We start from the raw sequence: 6,219 nt of genomic DNA, 5'->3' as shown, positions 1-6,219 counted from the left end.
TTGTCCATCCATTGGAACTCGTGATACCGAATGTTCTCCGGGTTGAGCGCAACTTGCATGCATCTGCCATAGAGTGCTTTTGTTATAATTCAGTGTAAGGCTATTTGTCTTTATGGGTACAGTTGGAGAATATCTGAGAATACTGCCAAATACCTTGATGTCAAAAAATTGCTAAGAGATGCAGCTATAGGCAGAACGCTCCCCATGGACAGGTTTCCGGACTCGTAAAGTTTTACAATGCTCTTTTTTGGCCCACGCTTGCTGGGGCTAATTTTGAAACCCATGGAGTCATAAATTTTCCAATTGCTTATTCCTTACCCATGGAGTCAACACAAGGATGGCGGCCATTTTGAATTTCCAGTGTCGGTAAAGTACTTGGTAACTTGTTTCTCTGGTACCAAAGTTTGCAGGGTGACCCCTAATTTTTATTTTTGATTTAGAAAGGGAATAAATTAAAGTTTGCATACGGTAAGTTTGAACAAAAGTTTAAGTCTTTTAATTTCGAGTGAGCAAAAGTTTAAGCCTTATAATTTCGGGGCGTGTACCACCTTAATCCCCGAGCATCGTAGCAACTCGAAACTCATCATTCGCTAACCAGAGTGATGACGTTTCGGAAAAATGTACAATGAATATAAAATGCGAACTTCGAAAACTTGTAAGGGCGCAGTCGTATCCAGGAGCAGCGCAAACGGCAAGGAAAAAGCGACAATGTTCTATCAAGCCCACAGATTTGGTTTCAAAACTGTCGATTGTACAGAACTTTGTTCAACCGAGACTCCTTTGTTAGTGAGCAAAAAGACCGACATATACAAACACAGAATGTTATTCTTGCTGGAAGGTAATTATAAGAAATGTTCAAATGTTTACGATTCACGTCAGCGTTACCAAGACAACGAATACTCATCTTACCTTATGTAGATGTTTGTCGGATATCAGGTTATAATTGTGTTGCATTATCATGAAGAGAGCTTTTCCCTTTAGCAAGTGTGCTGTCCGTGAGGCAGACTATTGTTAGACTTTGAGGCCTTCGATCGTATACTTGATGATTTTATCACCCGAGATTTCCAAAAAGCTGCATCTTTCTCTTCGTAGTAACGCCATCGTTTAGATGGAAGCATGATCTCGAAAGAAGTCCGCCTTCAAATATTTCAAACATTTTGTCAATTGATTTTACTTGGCTCATTTTCTATCGCATGAAATTTGATGAATTTTACAAGTAAGACCCGAGATTTCAATACAATTACCATCTTACCCTTCGTAGTAACACAATCGTTTCGATGGAAACGCGATTTGGGCCTCTGGAATATTTCTAAGATTTTGTGACTTGATTTTTCTCTATTATGTAAGTCCGCATGATCGTAAGAACTAATTGTTAATGCACAGTGATACCCCTTGAAACTCTATCTAAACGCCCCAGTTCTGAAATAATCAATACATATTGTTAGCATACACACAGCATAAAGAGTTCTTGTTCTAAAATGCCGAAATTTATCAAAACTTTACATGTAACAGCGAGACTCCTAATTTAAAAAATGAAAATTGAGGATTGCAAAATGAGCTAATATTAATCTATTATGACTACACCGGCGGGTGTAGTCATAATTATGCAATGGATAGAACTGGTTTATTTCAAACAGGAGTACTCTTATATCAAGAAATACCTTTTAATACTTGCGTCACGCAGGCCTTCAAGTATAGCGGGCATTATTTGTAAACGAACACTCCGCCACGCCCCGTAGTTCATATCTAAAGAGACAAAATAAAATCGCTCGTTTTTGAGCTTGTTTGCTTAAACTTTGTTTGATATCAAAATTATTTGCTGTTATTTGACATATTAAAATATGCTGAAATATTGGTTAACAGTTCACAACCTCAACTCTGCTTGCATCTAGACAAGATTTAATATTCAGTGAAACATTTTATAGTCTAGGCCTATACCAAAAAATATCGAGTTCCATGAACAATATACCCCATTTATGGCCGAACATACACTGTTAATTGTTACATAAGTTTGGACCTTATACAAGCTTTTGTAAAGACATCTTAATTGGCGGACTGGGCGCCTTCACAGGATAGCCCAGAAGTCGGAATAGCAAAACTCCATTTTGTCTAGCTGTCACCCACGAATCGTCTGTTAATGTTTGCATTCAGCAAAGGGGTAATTTTTTGACACCTTGCAGGTACGACTCTATGCAAGTACTCCATGTTTTCTTGACATCGCAAAAAGGTCAAAAGGGGAGACTTTGTCCGTTTAACCACGACGCTTTTCTTTCCGCTTCAAAAACTGAATATATGAATGTTATCAACAAATTTACCACATAGTTATGGCCTCAAGCACGGTGATCTCTCTGCATGAGTATCTCCAAATCGGATGATAATTGGAAACAACTGGCGAGATGGGAAGTCATTGGACTGCACTTGATAAGAGTACACCTACATGTACGTGCTATAACCGTGTGTGGCTCGAATTCAATTTTTGTTTTGATATCAAAACTTGGTTGATTGACTGATAAAATAGTAGCCGTCTTAAGGTAGTTTGCGTCCCGAAATTTAAAGACTTAAACTTTCGCTCAAATTTTCCGCAAGCAAACTTTCAACCACTCTCTTTCAAAATTAAGAATAATAATTGGAGGTGATCGTGCAAATTTTGGTATTCGAGAAACACATTACCCAATGTTTGAAATTCAACATGGCCGCCATCTCTAGCTGTGTTAACTCTATGGGTGGGGCAATAAAATATACCTGGTTTTCACAAAATTAAGGTAGAACGCGCCTCGGGGACAGATAGTCGGACACTTAAATTTCTACAATTCTTTTCTGATCTACCACTTGTGGGGGGGGGGGGGCTCATTTTAAAGCTCCTGAAGAAAGAAAAACTTTCATCGGCTTAGTTTTTCGAAAATGCAAAATTTAATTTCCCCCATAGAGTTAACACAGGAATGGCGGCCATTTTGAATTTCAAATATCGCAAAATGTTGGGTAATTTGTTTCGCTAGTTCCAAACTTTGCACAGTGGCCCCCCGATTTTTATTGTTGATTTGGCAAGAGAATGGGTCAAAGTTTGATTCAGGAAAGTTTGAGCAAACGTTTTAGTCTTCCACCACCGAGGCGCATACCGCCTTAAGTCGATGAAAATCTTATTGAATACATAAGCTTCAAAATGAGCCCCCACAAGTGATAGGCCAGAAGCATTGTAAGTTTTAGAGTCCGAATATCTTTCCCCAAGGCGCATTTTACCTGAGCAGAAAGTTGACTTCGGATTCGCGACAGTGCAGCGAATTGCACAATAGCTATGACGTCATCGTGCGAAGGTGATGAAAGATCAAGTGTTTTCATTTCACCAATATTCTGAGTACTTAAAGATTCATAACGTGACACATCGTAATATGCAAGCAGATTATATCACATCAGACAACATTTACAGCGCATACGCGTATCTTTCAAAGACTTATCGACTGTTTTATTCATTATCAGAAGTTGATTGTAATGCGGCAACAATCTCTTAGTTGTAAAAAATTCATTTTAAAGTGATGGATGTCAATGCAAGCCAAATGAATCTAAAGAGATGTTCCCTTCCGGTCACTGTAATTAGAGCTTTTCCTGCGAGTAATACAACAATTTTCTCTCATGATACTTTGAGCAGTTTTAAAGATTAACGTTCCTCCCCACAAGTATCGGTCCCTCTAGAGTCAAAACATCCATGTCAGCTAAAAGTAGACAGTCGGCAGAGCGCTTTCTGATTGCAGATACTGAATCATACGTAATTGCGTGAGATAAATGTGCTATTTCCTTCGTAGTTTTGCCAAAACAGCCAATGAAACATCGTTAAAAGCGCTGATATGAAAAGGGGTTGATATGCTGCAATATCGTTTATCGCGTCGATATATGTCTCGGGCTATTGTTATTCATTATTCATTATCCGACTTCACTGCAGGTGAGGCGACTATCGTTTTATGAGAACAGCAAAAGAACTAGTAAAAATGGAGACGTCGCCAACTCTACATCTGATGATTTTAGTCAAATTGGTCCAGCGTTAGATTTGAAATATAGACTCAACAACTAACCCGGTGTTGTGCACAATGAAATTCACAGGGAGTGGTCGAATGCTGCTTATGAGTTTTCACTAATTAGGACTTGTGTGAAGAAACGCTTTATGCATTCTGTATCAAACTGAAGTCCTTTTTATAAGAGGGCCACGGTTAAGACAAACAAACCATGGCAACGCTGCCGGTGCCCGATAATGATTGCAAAGATCAGCCCTATAAATTGTGCAACCACTGACACTATCCGATTTTTGAAGAGAGTAACTTGAAGCTGTTGTTTTCTTTATAGCGAGCTTCTTCCGAGATACGTCATGACGTGTAATACTTAAAGTTGCAGTCTTTCTCACCTGTGAATTATCATCTTTTGACCTCAACTGTCCTTTATTTGATGTACAGTCACACCATGCAGGAAGCGCGCTCATAGACAAACGTAGCTCCCTCAGGCATTTAACTGCTCAACTAAAAGCTATATAATATGAAAACGCGGCTTGAGACATCACAAAACAGCACGATGTGAACTGTGTTTTGTATTGATTTTGTTCAGCTCTTTCCTTATTAGTAGTGGCTTATGTTCTTATGATCACACCGCTATGCACAATACCCTGAGGTACCGCATGTGAAGAATCGCGCATTATTTTGTCGCTACAATCTCACTCTTGTGGCTTCAAGATCAGTTTCCGAGTATGAAGTGAAAAGCTAATGACGCCTGCGATGCTTGCCTTCAGCCACTAAAACAGATCATAGTGACTGAGTCGGTTGGAGAAACGCAATCGACAGCAAACGCACTTTTGATCTTTGCCTTTACATACTTTCGGGATTCGGATGGAACGAAGGAAAGTTGGAAACAACTCGTAAGCTGCTGGACCATCTTTGATGTTTGTGGAATAGTCATGAGTTTTATCCTATTTGAATCAGTGTTCGAAAAGTATTTAATACTTGGCAAAAATGAACCTTTCCGAATTTCGATTGAGCCACGTAAAAGTTCAGCGCTGTTAAAGGGGTGTTTATGTATTTCTGTTAATGATACAAAGCAAAGGGGCATACGAAGAAATGGCTGCAAATTATAATGGTGATCGGCATTTCGCCTATACTATTCTATTGGCAGGCCGGTCAACTGTAAATATTAGGGACCGGGTACTCTGGCCCTTATTTTATTCGACACTTTAAAATAGCTTGATGCGAAAGGAAGTGCAACACGACAGAGGGTCCAGGTTATCTTTTTGGGATGCTCTCAGCCGAGAATGCTTCGAGCGTGAACAAAAATATCAACGTTAATCAAACAGAACTAGAAAACACAGTGATACAATATCACAAACCAACTCCTCGAAATATTGTAATTATGTTAACGCACGTCTTGTTTTATTATCTGATTGAAATCAAATATAGTCTGAGGTTGGCTCCGGCGTGGCCTTTGAAGGTACATCGCTGTTCTCAGATCCCAATGGACGGAGACATCTCTGTGTCTGAGTGTAATCAGACTTACTTAATCGTTCTTCTCACTCTAGAGAACACACAGTGCCAACTGTGTTATGCTGATATCTATTTTTCAAGCAAAAGTAACTGCACTAGCCTAATTGACAAGGAAGCCTTGGGACTGTAAAATAGATATGCTGTTACACGCCATATTATAACATACTTTTTAGATGGTCCATTACTGGAGAATCATTACCGTTTGAAATCTGCGATGCGATAACCTAGTCAGCGTAAAGTGGTAGTTTGCCACCTTTACCCACATAGGTGGCCGTTTCAAGCAATTTTATAAATCTTGATAAATTCATTCTCGAAATATCGCTAAAATTTGTGCAAATCAGTCTTATGCAAGTCATGCTGATGACAATGCTACCTTCAATCCGAAAATGAAGTGTGTGCACTTGCCCCGTAAATTTACGACATTCAATTGTTTCCGCAAATTATGTGACATAAAAGTGCAAAATGTCTTTTAATGTTCCAACTTCTTGGTATGATCGACACTGACAAACTTCATTAAATATGATGAAGTCATTCAACAGATTAATATTCTAATCAAAACTTTCAAAACAATGTAAAATATGCAGATTACCGATTGCCGGATATGGAACGGTCACATTTCGTTCAGTTCACTCATATGTTGTTATCAGCAACATTTGTATCAAGTTTCATCAAATTTAGTGATGTCATCGTTCGTATACATGTACAG

At 38.9% G+C, this 6,219-nt stretch overlaps 1 protein-coding gene across 1 annotated transcript in view; it reads right to left on the bottom strand.

Moving 5' to 3' along the window:
* Positions 1–6,219, bottom strand: part of LOC139131668 (transcription factor SPT20 homolog) — an 81,098-nt gene that overhangs the window by 56,312 nt on the left and 18,567 nt on the right. The window lies entirely within an intron of this gene.

The sequence above is a fragment of the Ptychodera flava genome, chromosome 4, assembly GCF_041260155.1.
Source record: "Ptychodera flava strain L36383 chromosome 4, AS_Pfla_20210202, whole genome shotgun sequence".
Taxonomy (NCBI): Eukaryota; Metazoa; Hemichordata; class Enteropneusta; family Ptychoderidae; genus Ptychodera; species Ptychodera flava.
The sequence above is the reverse complement of the archived record's forward strand: the minus strand, read 5'-3'. Positions and strand labels throughout refer to the sequence as shown.